Consider the following 15,975-nt stretch of genomic DNA (forward strand, 5'->3'; position numbering starts at 1 on the left):
AAAACTGATGGGGGGGGGTCTTAGTTATACAACAAAAAGGAAGACTGAAGAAAGAGACCTTGTTAGGCTGTGAGAACTAGATGAAATCACACAAGCAGAATTACTAAATAAAATCTGGTTTAATCTTAATGGAGTTACAGGAAGGTGCCATGCTGGCTGAGCAGTGTGCAGACACCAAATAAAGGGCAAAGGAAGCAGAGAGCGAAGTGGCTTTCTTAAAAAGGGATATAAAGCTCACAGGCCACATGTGCAGTCTTCCCAGAGCCCTCAAGAAACTGGTCAGTGTCCAGTCAGGCTCTCTGGAAGTGAATGTCAATAGATCACTGTTCAATGCGGAAATGCGGAGACAAGAAAAATTCAGGAAAAGTATACTTGTGTTAGCAATGTACCACAACTAAAGATGTTCAGGTATGTTCATTTCACTGTTGTAGTACTGAGCATCTGGGACCCCTGCTGCAGAAGGCCCAACATCCAGCCCAATTTCCACAGGTTTTCACCCTTCCATTGCTGACAGAACAGGAGCCCCCACCCACCAAAATGACTATAACAGGGGCATCCATCTGCACCATCTTTAGGATTTTCATGCCAGTTAGCTCCAGGAGTTTAGGCAAACAAAGCACAAGCTGCCCATATGGCATATGCCATCCCAAAATGGCAGAATAAGGACTCTAAAATCCCCCTCTCTCCATATACTAGTCAGTTTAAAGAGGACAGTACCTTGTATGGGTAAGAGAGGATACAGATGACTGGGTACCCAACCCCGAGAGTGGTTACAGGAAAGGAAACAGAGGGAGGTAAACATTACAACAGAGAACATATTGTAATCACAGATGTTTACACTTCTAATACAGCTGTATTACGTTCATCATATTATTCACTATTACAGTATTTAGAACACTTGACAAGATTCACACAGCTTACAGAACCAATGAGTGGTTAGCCTTGAGAATATGTGGTTTGTACATGCCTCATAGTATGGCTATTGCAAATCCTGCTCTGGATCTAGAGGTTATGTCCAGGTTACAATACTTAGAGATAATGTGGACAAATGACCTGGTAGCTACTTCAATACCTGGATGCTCAACCCCCTTTAATAACAGCAGTGGTGGCTGATGTAGCTCTTGTGCAGGGGGCTCTCACATGCACTGGCAGAGTCTTCTCATGGAAAGAGTAAAAGGAGACGCAATGAACAGTTTATTTGACTGACTGCATCTGCTGACAGGGAAATTCCAACTTGGCCACAAAACCCCTTTTCAGTAAAGGTTTGGGGAACAAATGCTCAAAAAACTGATTATTACAAAACAAGTTTAAGTATTTCTAAGTACTGACATACAATAAGATGGTCAAATCTGAAATAAGCAAAGCAAGAATGTAAAACAGAAAAATTTCAACATGAAAAAAACATGGAAAATATATATTGAATTTCTTTAAAGGTTATTCAAATTGATTAGAGGCAGGTCTGACCTCCTTAATCTTTGCCAAAGGCTATGATTTCCTTTCTGCTTAATTCCCTTCATGGCAAAAACTCAGATACCTACACACATCCAGGGTGTGCAGGATCTTCTCCCCCTTTCTTCTGCAAGCAAGGAGAGAACATAAGGAGGTCAATGGCCTGATTTAGCGATATTTATGTCACCACTTAGGGCAGGTAGGTGGGACTGGTGCTAAGTATTATCTGTTCCTGTGAAAGATGAGAAAGGACTGCTTGTGTGTGTGGACTTGTAGTTCCAATGTTCTTCTAATAGATGTAATAACTACTTAAAATGGCAGTTTTGTAGGTCTGAAGTGGCTCACAAAGTGGCAAGCTGATGGACCTCTTGCATATTCACAAAACAAACAGTACCAGAATTACCTGTGCAAAGTAATTTTCGCCGAGTTACTATCAACCCACCCCTTAATTTATGGGTGAGAATGGGAAGTGGAGGGGTGCTTGGACGAGACAGAGGAAAAAGCTCTTGAGTCACAGATGTTCCCTTGTGGTTGTGGTAGTCTCTTTACCTTGAGGAAATACAGGCTTTCCCATTTAGTCAGCTTACCATTTTTTCTGAACTGGCCTTTCTTTCCATTTGCTTACTTGCTTTAGCTTGCCTCCAGTGGAAAGACCAACTCTTCACACAGTAGCCTTAGCTATATGGGATATATTCTGCCAAGGATATAACAGCCAACCAGCTTCCAAACTTCAGGGCACCTTTCACTAACTCAAACAGTTAAGCAGCTTAAGCTGAGCTGCCTAATAGACCAGTTTGATCACCAAGCCCTTCAGAGCTTTCATGCTAGCTGAGAGAAGGAAACACATGCTTGTAACTACTTAGCCAGGAGTGTATGCAAATATTAAATGCACACATACACACCCTGGCCAAACATACTGAAAAAAACAAATATATATATATATATATATATATATATATATATATATATATATATATATATATATATATATATATATATATATATATATATATTTGTGTGTGTGCGTGTGTGTGTGTGTGTGTGTGTATATATATATATATATATAAAATATGTCCCTAATATTGTCGGTGCACGTATATCGTGTGGTGCTCGGACCAAACCTCTGCTATTCGGCACGTATATATCACCAACCTGAATCCAGCACTCACTATCACATCCGAACAGGAAAATTAAACAAAGAAGCCAAGTTAGATATACAGGCTTTAATCAGCCTCGCAGTCTGCCCCACAGACCGGTTTCGCTTACACAAAGCGTCATCAGTGTGTCATACAATAGCGCCAGTACGGACAATATGTAGAGTAACTCTCCTTCAACTTCTTAAAGGAGCCAATTCCACATCAGTAAATACAACAAATCAGCTTAAATCCAGAATTATGATAGCTACTAATAACAACAGCTAACAAAATGCCATATCGCCTGCACAATTCTCTAAACCACTAATAAACATAAGCACAATATTTTAAATTTAATAAAGTACTTTTGCTTTTAAGAAATTGCAAATATACATTAAACTTATAGCAACAAATAATACTGCTTCGTATTTTTATCACGGAATATTTCCATTCCTAATTATCATATAGCATATTTATCTAACTAACCAGACTAATACCATTTCCCTATCTTATAAATAGGTGTATTGAAAATGCACAATATTTTTAACTATATGTTTGTAATAAACACAAACATATATAAAAAGGGGAGCTCATTACCAATGCTCATTTAAGCCTGGCTTAAACAATGCCCCTAAATTAATTATCCATCTATGTTCTTTAGTAGTTAGAATATTATGTTTATCTTGCTCCCTAGTAATTGTATCTGCAACCTTATCTATCCCTACAAAAACAAAATGAGCTCGAGAATGTTGTAAAATATGTTTATATAATGCACTTCTAGTCCTTTTACATTTAATATCACTAATGTGAATGGCTACCCTTTGCTTTAACTTACAGGACATCTGTCCTATGTAAAAAGCGCCGCATTGGCATGTTGCCATATAAATTACCCAAGGTGTGGTGCATGTCACTAAACATTCAATATCATACACTTTGTTGGTATTGATAGATGTAAATGATGTGGTTTTCGACATCAACTTGCAGTATTTACAGTGCCCACAATATGTACTTCCTTTAGATTGTAAATCCTTATCTCCCACAACTATTCCTTTCTTATAGGTTGACAAGAATTGTCCTATGGATTTTCCTTTTCTATATCCAAATTGGCATTTATTTCCCAAAATAGTGGACAAAAATGGATCGTTAAGTAGTATAGTCCAATATTTATCCACCACTTGTTTGATTTTATATGTATTTGTTGCATATGTGGTTATAAACCTAATTGCAGTAGATTTTCCCTTCATCTTATGTTCTTGTTGTGTTAACATGTCATTCCTATTCATTTTTTGTGTTTTACTTTTAGCCTCTTCAATATTATTAACCTTGATAATGACTTTTCTTATGTGTTGTACCTTTAAGTCTGTCCAATTATCTTTTTAATTGTTTAATTGAGGACTTAGTCAATGTATAAAAAGCAAGTGATGTGTCTAATGTAATTGTACCTGATGAAGCGCACCTGAGTGTGCGTGAAAGCGCTCGTTCATCTTCATTAAATTTTACAAATTTTATCTCATGGTGGTTCGTTGCAGTTTTGTCTTCTCATATTTCTCGATTGTGGTGCAAAGAACCTTTGAATGGTCGGTATTTACCTGCTGCTGATACTCCTTTTGCTTCTTTATTTAACCGACCGTTACATGATGGATATTCCAAACATCGAACTTGACTATAATCCAACAGGTGTAACAGGAACGATAGTTGGAACTGTCTTTTTTACCAGAAGGAAAATCCACTGCTGAATCTAGATGTTACAGGTGATGTACCCATGATGAATACTAATAGTGATGACAACTTACATGACTTTTTTGGTTGTTTGCGGAGCTTAGAAAATGATCTTTACCGGCTACATAGACTTGTATGGCAGAAAAGACATCTGCAAGCCTGTTTGCATTTTAAGGTTATCCCGCGCGATATGCGCGTTCTATGTATGCCGAGTTATGGTGACAGTCAGCCGGAGCTCTTGCGGAAGTGGCAGGAGCTCAATATTGAATTTGGCTATAAATATATACATCTTCTTTTGGAACATTTTGCTCCTATTGAGGCTGACCTCCTCAATAAAGTAGAAGAACAATACATCACTGTAAATTTTAAGTCTGATTTTTGTACATCCAAAATTCATAATATGAATAAGCAGCTGGCTACTTATAGCAATAAGTTGGAACAGTTAAAACTCAGGAAACTGAGACGTGACCATCAGGATTTTCAATCAGGTCGCATCTTTGTTTGGCCTAAAGCGACCCAACAGGAAAGAAATGAGTATGCTGCTGTTCCGGAGAATTTGCATATGATTGATCATACGCCTAATACTCCATTAGCTTCTTTGGTTGTAGACCCGCTAAATGATAAACACATTGTGGGTACCTCTGATTCAGAATCCAACTCAGGTAATTCATCTCTACCTTGCAATCAACAGGGTTTAGCTATTACGGACAAGTTGGGTGCAAGACCCAAAGACAATAACTTTAAACCTGTTTCTTCTGTGTCTATGTCTTTAAACTTCCCCCTCCCGTACAAGAGCACAACACGCATGCGCTCAACCAGTCGGGGAAGAGGAAAAAGAAAAATGTCAGGAGAAGCTTTCGAATCGAGAAGGAAAGCAAAGAACTGAACTGTCTCTTTTTCAACCTGACTTCTAAGACCTTTTCCAGTGATGAACAATTTGTTTTGAACTTGGGACTATCCTTCATTCCTTCGACAAGAAGTATATTGTCTGATACGCTTTTAGGCTTGCGCCTCTTCACCCGTAAATTGTCTCTAAAGGTATTGTTTAAAGATAGCTTATGTAACCAAACTAATTGTAATTATAATGTGCAAGTATGTAAAAGAAAAAGTTGCTATATTCCTCCCACACCACCTTCTGTTGAGTGTTTCATGCGTGCATGTGAGCATGAATTTTATATATATTTTGAACGTAAGGAACATCAACGCATTTTTGTTAATTTAAATCACGCACAACAACAAGCCCTTGACCTTCTTTGCCATGATGCCAACATGGTTTTTCGACCAGCTGACAAAGGAGGGGGTTGTTGCATTAGACACTAGTCGATATAAGGCATTAATGTTAGATATGCTTAGTGACGACAAGGCTTATAAGATAATAGATAGGTCGAGAGTAGCATCTGTTATCAACTATGTACATGATACCATCTATGATTTGTTGATGACCCGATCTATTGATAAAACACTGTATGACTTTTTAGTCATAAATGATCCCTTAATACCCTTGATCAAGGGGCTGCCTAAGCTACACAAAAATGAAAATCCTCCCCCTTTACGCCCAATAGTATCTGGTGACCATTGGGTTACCCAGAATGCTTCATTCTATGTTCAATCCAAGTTAGGTGACATGGTGGATGTCATTCCTACTGTCCTGAAGAATTCTTACGACCTACTGTCAGATTTAAAACTTGACTCACTATGTAGGGAAGTCAATGCTAATACATTGTTAGTCACGCTTGATATAAAAAGCCTTTTTACCAGTATTCCTAACGATTATGGTTTGGATGCCATAAGGGCTCATCTTTCTGAATCTGGCAAATTTGATAATACTGAATGTATGAATATTTGTTGCCTATTAGATCTGGTTTTAAATAACAATGTATTTCTTTTTGATGACAAGGTATATGCACAGACATGGGGAGTGGCTATGGGCACTGCCTGTGCCAATGCCTATGCCAACATAGTGGTATATCAGTGGGAGAAGGATTTCATCTTCAAGGACCCTAGGTTTAAACATGTCATCCTATATAGGCGGTTCGTAGACGATGTTTTGATTTTTTGGAATGGTGGATTAAAGCTATTACAGGAATTCATTTCCTATATGAATTCCACCACATCGTTTTTTATTTTTTCTTATGAAAGCTCTAACACTAAGGCTAATTTTTTAGACGTTTCTATCATAAAAGGGCTAGATAACAACTTGATTACTACCCTTTATAAAAAATCATGTTGGAAAAATAGCATTTTACACTACAACAGCCTACATCCACGCTATGTGTTCCGAAATATTGTAAAGGGACAAATGACTAGGATACTGAGACTATGTAGCAACGAACATGATGCGCTTGAGCTAATGGAACAACAAGCCCAACATTTCTTAGATAGAGGCTATCCGCCTGATTTGGTGGTACAGATAGTAAATGATCTAATTGAAAGGCCCTCAGGTAGAAGAAGGGGGTACCATAGATCCAACGTGGCAAAAAATAAAAAAGGTATGGTTTATGACATCAAATATACCAACGATGTAGATCAGTTAACTATGATTATTAAAAACAATTGGAAGATACTATTGTCTGATCCCCAATTATCCCAAATAGTTGATAAACGACCCTCATTTAGGTTTAATAACTGTTTGAATATTAAGAGACTGCTTTGTAAAGAGAGAACAGAAGTCTGCCCTGTTGACATAAGAGCCAGTATTAAGGTAGGCACCTACCCATGTAATAGATGCTCCTTAAGTAAATTCATTAGTAGAAATCAAGAACTTAATATACCTGGCATTAATATAATGTTTAAGCCAACTTTTTATGCCACATGCGATACCCAAAATGTCGTTTATTTGGCAATGTGTAATCTATGCAATGCATATTATGTGGGGATGACATCACGTAGATTGAGGGACCGCATGTACAATCATACATATGATATAAAAAAGGGCAATGTTAGCAATGCCTTGGCAATGCATTGTCAAGGTCATCCTCAACACAGCTTCAATTTCTTAGTATTACAAGTGATCAACATAAACAAACGGGATGGGGATATTATAGGAACCACTGAAATGTGTGAACTAAGGTGGATACTTAGACTTAGAGCACACATTAAACCTGGTTTAAATACCATAGTTAATATTCGGCCTGCTTTGACAGGATCTTTTTGATAGTACAACACCATTTGTCTCATTCCCTGGTTCAATGATCACATTTACACTCCTCATATACCTGTTCTGTCTAGCCACTCCTGGCTCTTTTACATTTGTTATTTTTTAGCATGTCAAGGTTGCCCATGTTGGCCTTTGTCTATCTATTTTGAACCTTTGCTATTGGCATTTGTATGTTATATTTTTATTTTATCAGCATTTTTAGTTTTGTGTAATGATACCTTTATGCAGCCCTTATTGACTCTTTATAACATGAGATTAAAGGCTATACATATATGTTGATTTTACAAACTGCCTTATATCATTGTTTGGGTTTGTTTAGTTTATGTTTTTAGCCATGACTGTATATACATATTCATACTGGTTCTTATGATGATCCATAAACATTTTATTTTAGCATATTGATTGTATATCCTCTCACAAGGTTTTCATATATTTGAATCCTTGTATGATTAACAATTTATTATTTGATAGTTACTTATTATATTTATGTGGTTTTAGAGAATTGTTCAGTATAATACAACCCTCACACATCTAGGGAGATTTTGCCATTTTTTATGACCTTGGCTGTACAATATTTTATATGATCTGACCAATCAGCTCTGCTTATGCTATCTGTTTTCTCATGAATGGATTTCCCATTCATACATATAAAGTACCAGTACCATCAATATATCATGGTCTGATATTGCTTCATTTTAAGTAATGACTGATAGGTGGATATATAGTAAGGTTTCTCCTTACCACTGTTCTGTCTTTTCTGTTATTTTTAATTGCATTGATTCTAATTATTTTTATTTAATCTTATATGTATTATATGGAAGCCATAATATTTGCTGAATATACGGTTTTTAACTATGTTCTTCAGTTGTTATTTTAAGGTGAACTTGAGAATTTTGAAACCTGGTGCGGTTGACTGCCTAAATGAATTATTTGCCTTGATAATGACTTTTCTTATGTGTTGTACCTTTAAGTCTGTCCAATTATCTTTTTAATTGTTTAATTGAGGACTTAGTCAATGTATAAAAAGCAAGTGATGTGTCTAATGTAATTGTACCTGATGAAGCGCACCTGAGTGTGCGTGAAAGCGCTCGTTCATCTTCATTAAATTTTACAAATTTTATCTCATGGTGGTTCGTTGCAGTTTTGTCTTCTCCAATATTATTAACCTGGTATCCCCTAGCCCTAAATCTATTATGTATATCCTGTTCATGTATAACATATTCCCCTTTAGTTGAACATATTCTTTTTATTCTTTGGAACTGTGCCTTGGGTATATTTTTGATTGTATGTGGGGGGTGGCAACTATGGGCATGTAGAATTGAGTTCTTAGAAAAAGGTTTACGATGTAAAGTTGTGGCTATTGTGCCATCTAATAACTTAGTTACATTCACGTCCAAAAAATCTACTGTGAACACATCAAGTTTCCCTGTAAAAATAATCCCATATTCATTGGAATTCAAATATCTTTTAAAACTCTCCCATTCTATCATGTCCCCTTCCCACACTACCCAACAGTCGTCTAAATATCGACGCCACATTATCAAATGTCCTAAATAGGGGAAATGTTCAGTGTAGATGTAACATTCCTCCAGGTAGCCCATAAACAGGTCTGCATATATGGGGGCAAGCATTGCCCCCATCGCTGTCCCTTTTACCTGTAAATACCAATTGTTATTGTACTTAAAGGCATTGTGTTCCAGAACCAACTTCAGTAGTGAGAGCAGAAACTCCATTTCAGATGGCTTGTATATACCTGATCTGTTCATCCAGTATTGTACTGCCTCTATACCAGCCATATGTGGAATGCTGGCATAGAGTGATTGAACATCTAGTGTTCCTATTAAACTGTTTGTAGATATCTGAAGATCATCCATCAACAATATAAATTCTGTAGCATTTTTTATTCTAGCTCTCACTAATGACAGTAAAGGTTTGAGTTTAAATTCCAGATATTCGGACAGTGGTTCGGTTACAGAACCTCTTCCTGCCACTATAGGTCTACCTGGAGGAGTGCGTAGGGTTTTGTGTATTTTAGGGACCAAATAAAAATATTGAAAAGTGGAACTATCCACTTTAAGTTGTTGTGCTATTTCTTCACTTATTACTTGTTCTTGTACTACTTTTAAAAGGTACTCATCTATTGTGGATTTAAACCCATTAGTAGGGTCCATTGAGAGGAAGCTGTAAAAAATTGGATCTGCTAGTTGTTTATTAGCCTCTGCTTCATAGTCAACTTTGTCCCAAATTACAGTCGCTCCCCCTTTATCCGCCTTGGTTATAACCACTGTTGTATTTTTAGCCAATCCGGTCATAGCTTTATACTCCTCCATAGACAAATTTCGATCAGTATTTTTAAATATCTCCCCCTGTTTGGTTTGCAATTCCTTCATTATTAGCGGTTCAAAAATTTTAACATTGTTATTATACATAGGTTGAAAATCAGATTTTTTAAATTTAAAACTACTTTCAGTTTTTGTAGATACTGTGTCAGGCTGATTAGCAAAACAACATTTTAAATTCAATATTCGTGTAAACTGTTTTATATATCTCACAGTATCAAAATGAGACAAGTAAAATGAAGGCACATAGTTCAATCCTTTGTTTAATACTTTTAATTCGCTAGAACCAACACTTTGTTTTGTTAAATTCACTACTAGTTGGTTAATATCAGTTGTATCACCCCCAATTTGGGATTCCAGTGTCCGTGAAACCGAATCTGCAGGGCCTTCAGTTGAAATCACTCTCTCACATCCATGTCGCCTCTTATTGTTTGCGACCCCCCCCCCCCTCCTAAAGGGGATTTAGTTTTTTTGGAAGCTGGTAATTCAGGTGATAGAATATTGCCTTGTTCATATTCAGGTTCCGTATCTGTATTAGAACAACCTGATGAACCTACTGAAGTACTATAGATGGTCTTCTGTTGTCGTAATATAGACTTCACCCTTTTCCGTTTTGGTCTATTTTGTTTTGTTGTATCAAAATGCACAACTTTATTTTCTTTCTTCCAAGTAAATATTCTATCATTTTGAAAGTCATTAATGTCCCTGCTATACTTTTTCATTTTTTGAGCTTGCAACTCCTGCTCAAACTTATCAATTTCTGATATAAATTGACCATAAGCTTGCTGATATTCATTAGTGCCTTCAAACTTAAGGGTACGTTCCTGGCATTCATGTAGTTTTGCAAACAAATCAGGTAGTTGCTTATCATAATGTTCTATTAGCAATGTCATAAACATATTTGAAGCCTTTATTTGGGTATCTCTCCATTTTTTCATGAATTCCCCATCTTCTTTGCCAAGCCCAGGTTCTAATTGCACTCGCAACCCTCGTGGTATAACATTAGCTTGCACATACGCCCTTAAAAGTTTATTATGCCACACTATGGAACGTACCTTTTTAGCTGAATCCCCCAGTATACGAAATTGAAGTTTAATGTCCATATCGTTCCCCGTAGTTATGCTGAAATGCTGTCCTGGTGTATCAGACCCAATAAACATGGAACAGTCATCCTTATCAGCTGTTAGCTGATGAATAAAAGTTTGAAGATCTTGTCGTACTGCCATAATAAAAAGCGACTGTTTAATCCAAACTTAGGCTTCCCAAACAACTATGTTGCTGTTCCGTTTCACTCCGCCTTATCAGGCCTCTCGTAAACTACAGCACTCGACCATGAATACAAAATGTCCCTAATATTGTTGGTGCACGTATATCATGTGGTGCTCGGACCAAACCTCTGCTATTCAGCACGTATATATCACCAACCTGAATCCAGCAATCACTATCACATCCGAACAGGAAAATTAAACAAAGAAGCCAAGTTAGATATACAGGCTTTAATCAGCCTTGCAGTCTGCCCCACAGACCGGTTTCGCTTACACAAAGCGTCATCAGTGTGTCATACAATAGCGCCAGTACGGACAATATGTAGAGTAACTCTCCTTCAACTTCTTAAAGGAGCCAATTCCACATCAGTAAATACAACGAATCAGCTTAAATCCAGAATTATGTTTCTTATTATTTATGCAATTTCTTAAAAGCAAAAGTACTTTATTAAATTTAAAATATTGTGCTTATGTTTATTAGCTGTTTAGAGAATTGTGCAGGCGATATGGCATTTTGTTAGCTGTTGTTATTAGTAGCTATCATAATTCTGGATTTAAGTTGATTCATTGTATTTACTGATGTGGAATTGGCTCCTTTAAGAAGTTGAAGGAGAGTTACTCTACATATTGTCCGTACTGGCGCTACTGTATGACACACTGATGACACTTTGTGTAAGTGAAACCGGTCTGTGGGGCAGACTGCGAGGCTGATTAAAGCCCGTATATCTAACTTGGCTTCTTTGTTTAATTTTCCTGTTCGGATGTGATAGTGAGTGCTGGATTCAGGTTGGTGATATATATATATATGTGTGTGTGTGTGTGTGTGTGTGTGTGTGTGTGTGTGTGTGTGCGTGTGCGCTTATGTAAAAGGATGGAGTCATTACGGTAAGTTTAATTACACAACTGTACCATGTTCATCACATTGATCACTGCTGCAGTAGCCTTAGCTATATGGGTAGATTACCCTAGTTTACATTTGGGTGGTGCAAGAAGAAGGGTCCAGGAGGCCCAGGAAAATGGTACAAGCAAAGTCTGACTTACACCTAGAGAAGGAATCAAACTTGCACTGCTTTGTAAATGTATGCATACAGGACCAGGTTGCTGCTTCTAGAAAACTTCTAGAATCTGACCCTTTCCAAAAAGGCATAGATGAAGCCAAGGCCCTGGTACAGCGTGACTTGACCCTGCTTGGAATAGTCCTGTTTTGATGATAGAAGGTAATAACCTGAGACAAACATATGGAAATAGTCCATTTGTGCACAGGTTGTCTCTTCTTACCTTCACAAGAAATTAATAACTAATCCATAGAGCTGAAAGGTTCTGTTCTGTCAAAATATTAACAGAGCTTTATGTGGAGATCCAAGGTATGCAGCATCCTTTCTCCCTCATTTTTGGGTTCAGGAAAGGAGAGAGATGTAGAGACTGGCTTAAAGTAAACATGAATACCATTTAAGGCATAAAAGGATTATTACTCAAAAAACCCAGTCTCTGTGAAAAATGAGATAGGGCTGATTCACCATAAGAGCTTGCAACACAGATACTCTCCTCACAGAGCTCAGAGCAATCAGTAAAACAGCTTTCCATGTTAAGAACCTCAAGTCAGCCAGATGAGCTGGTTCAAATGGAGAACGTTTTAGCTTCTTAAATATAAAATTAAGATCCCAAGGAGGAGATGCCACTGGTTTTCTTGAAGGTCTCATACAAAACCACTAAAACATTTTCACACAAGAATGCATTGAAACAGGGGGAATCCATGGGCAGAAATGTTGGAATGGACAACAAATTAATCTTGATGGAGTAAGAAAGGCCAAGGGATAGTACCTCCTACAAATATTGTGAAACCAGAGAAACACTACCCCTGAAAGGGTACTGGTTATATTGTTGGCTCCAGCTAGAAAACCTTTTCTATTTGCTAATATACAATTTTCTAGTAGCATACATTCTTGGCTCCATTAATACCTGCTCCATGTCCTCACTAAACATGTGCCTAAAGGGAATTAAGGCCCTATCATCCAAGCAGTCAGTTGAAGTTGACTAGGGTCTGGGTGTATCAAACACCCTTGTTCTTGTGTGAGTAGATCCATACTGTGAGAAAGCTTCTGGTAAATGCCCCTGGTCAATTCCAAAAGAAAGGAGAACCACTGTTGCCTAGGCCAGAAGGGAGTCACCAGAATGAATTTGGGGAATTCCTTACGAGTCTTCACACTATTTTATTTGACATTTGGTAAATGGGAAAGTCCAACTGGGTCACCAATGCCCATTTTCAGTGGAGGCCCGGGGAGAAAAGCTCCATTGCAAAGACAAAAAAAATACATTGAGAATAATTGCAATAGGAGATACAATGTACAATGCACATTTTAAGACTGTTAAAATGTAACAATTAGTAAAATAAAGTAAAATTATGTACACAAAATTAGTAAAAAAGAAGTTATGTACTGTGTGCTGTCCATCTCATCTTCATTCTTAACTGGTTGGGTTTGGAACCAATCCTCAGCTCCGACTCAGCCTTATACAAAAGCTTGAGGTCTTCCACTAGCTCGTGGCTGTAACCCTGCCCCATCATGCTCTAAGAGAGCTCCTCAGATTTTGTTTGCTGATATAACAATAGGTACCAATAGAAGTAATAACAGTTATGGAGCAATGAAGAAGGTCGGAGAACCATTATACCAACTGAAAACCGCTTGGTCCTCCAGAAGCTTAAGGTTGGGGGAAGAAGGGTGGGAAGTAAGAATGAAGGTGAGATGGACAACACACAAGGAACGTTATGGTCAGTACATAACTTCTTTATGTGATGTTGTCTTATCTCCCCTTCATTCTTAACTGGTTTGGACAGCATCCCTAGCACCAGGTCTTCTGGGTGGCACAAGGGAGGATATTCTTCAGAACAGTGGACCCGAAGGACACTCTGCTCCTGGAGGCCAAATCAACTTTGTAATAATGAGTGATAAAGGTATGAAGGCCTTGCCCATTTTTGCTGCAGCACAAATGGCATCAACTGGAAGTCTGGCTCAAAAGGCAGAAGAGGCTGACACGGCCCTTACAGAATGACCTTTTACTTTGACGGGAAACTGTTTTGAGATTTGCAAGTAAAGGTAATGCAATCTGATAACCATTTTGAAAGAGTGACTTTTGATACAGGAGCGCCCTTCTTGATGTCTGAGAAGGATACAAATAATTGGTCAGATTTTCTGTAATCCTTTGTCCTATGCAAGTAGAAACATAATTGTCTATGTACAGCAAGCAGGTGTAGCATGTACTCTGCCTCGTTACCATAGTTTAGAAAAAAGACTGGCAGATCTAGGATTAATTCAAATTCAATACTGAACATGCTTTGGGTAGAAAGGACGGATTTATTCGTAGAGCTACTCTGTCTCTGTGAAAGAGCATGTAGGGGGGGCTTTATTGACTATGCTCGTAGCTCAGAAACTTTTCTAGCAGAAGTGATGGCCATTAAAAAAGATAGTTTTTCATGTTAAAAACTTTAGATCACAGGATGATGCAGGTTCAAAAGGGGGAAGAATCAAACAGGATACGACAAAGTTCAGGCCCCATGGTGCTGGAGGGGCTTTAAAAAGAAGTTATGTACTTACCATAACATTCCATGTGAGTTGTTTATTTCGCCTTTATTCTCACTGATGGGTTTGGAGCCGATCCTCGGCTCCGACACAGCCGATAGCAAAGCACAAGGTTTGCCAGTAGCTCAAGACCAAGCCCCTTATCCCACAATGCACTGCCAGAATTACCTCAGATCTGGTTTGCTGCTATATACATACCCTTTTATATATTTGTACCAAGAACACTTCCCAAGGGGGAAGAAGAAATATTGAATAACCAGGATGGTACTAGCGTCTAAGTCAACAGTCAGCCAGGAGGGGGAAGGAGGGAGGGACGCGAGAATAAAGGTGATATAAACAACTCACATGGAACGTTATGGTAAGTACATAACTTCTTTATGTGAAGTTGTTAAATCTCGCCGTTTATTCTCACTGATGGGTAGTGTCCCTAGCACCCTCAACCCTGGGTGGCTCATGGGAGTATGTTCTTTAGTATCGTAGAACCAAAGAAAGACCTGTCCCTTGAAGCCTTCTCTACTTTGTAATGCATGATAAAGGTATGAGGCTTAGACCAAGTGGCTGCACCACAAATATTGTCAAGGGGCAATTTAGCTTGAAAGGCAGAAGACGTAGAGACGGCTCTGGTAGAATGAGCCTTAGGTTTGTGTGTTAATGGCATGTTCGCATTTTCATAAACAAAGGATATACAATCAGATAACCATTTAGATAAGGTTGTTTTAGCCACTGGATTGCCTTTTCTTGCTTCTGAGAAGGATACAAAAAGTTGGTCTGATTTTCTAGTATCCTTAGTTCTGTCAAGATAAAATCCGAGCTGTCTGTGAACATCAAGTTTGTGCAGCATGTATTCCAATTTGGTAGCGTGGTTGGGAAAAAAGACTGGCAGCTCAATGACCTGATTGATATCTGACTCAGAACAGACTTTAGGTAAAAATGAAGGATTTGTTCTGAGACACTATCAGCATGAAAAATCATGTAGGGTGGTCTGACAGATAATGCTTGAAGCTTTGACACTCTACGGGCAGAAGCAATAGCCACAAGAAATATTGTTTTCCAGGATAAAAATTTTAAATCACAAGAAGATGCTGGTTCAAAGGGAAGAAGAATAATCTGAGACAGCATAAGGATTAAATTTCCAGGGAGATTAGGGAATTCTGATTGGAGGTCTCATATGAAGAATGCCTTTAAGAAAGGTCTTGGATAATTTATGGCCCATAACATTTGAGCCACCAAACCCAAGGTGAAAATTTGAGATGGCAGCTAACTGAACTCGAACTGTAGCAGCTGCTGCCCTTTCCTTAAAGATTTTTGTCAAAAATTCTAAAATAGAAGATAGCGGAG

The 15,975-nt window shown here is 38.0% G+C and overlaps 1 protein-coding gene across 1 annotated transcript in view; it reads right to left on the reverse strand.

Annotated features, from left to right (window-relative positions):
- The window catches only part of HYOU1 (hypoxia up-regulated 1), a 1,290,196-nt gene that overhangs the window by 595,286 nt on the left and 678,935 nt on the right, over positions 1-15,975 (reverse strand). The window lies entirely within an intron of this gene.

This window comes from Protopterus annectens, chromosome 8.part0 (genome assembly GCF_019279795.1).
Source record: "Protopterus annectens isolate FY-2018-M chromosome 8.part0, PAN1.0, whole genome shotgun sequence".
NCBI classification, from domain to species: domain Eukaryota; kingdom Metazoa; phylum Chordata; order Ceratodontiformes; family Protopteridae; genus Protopterus; species Protopterus annectens.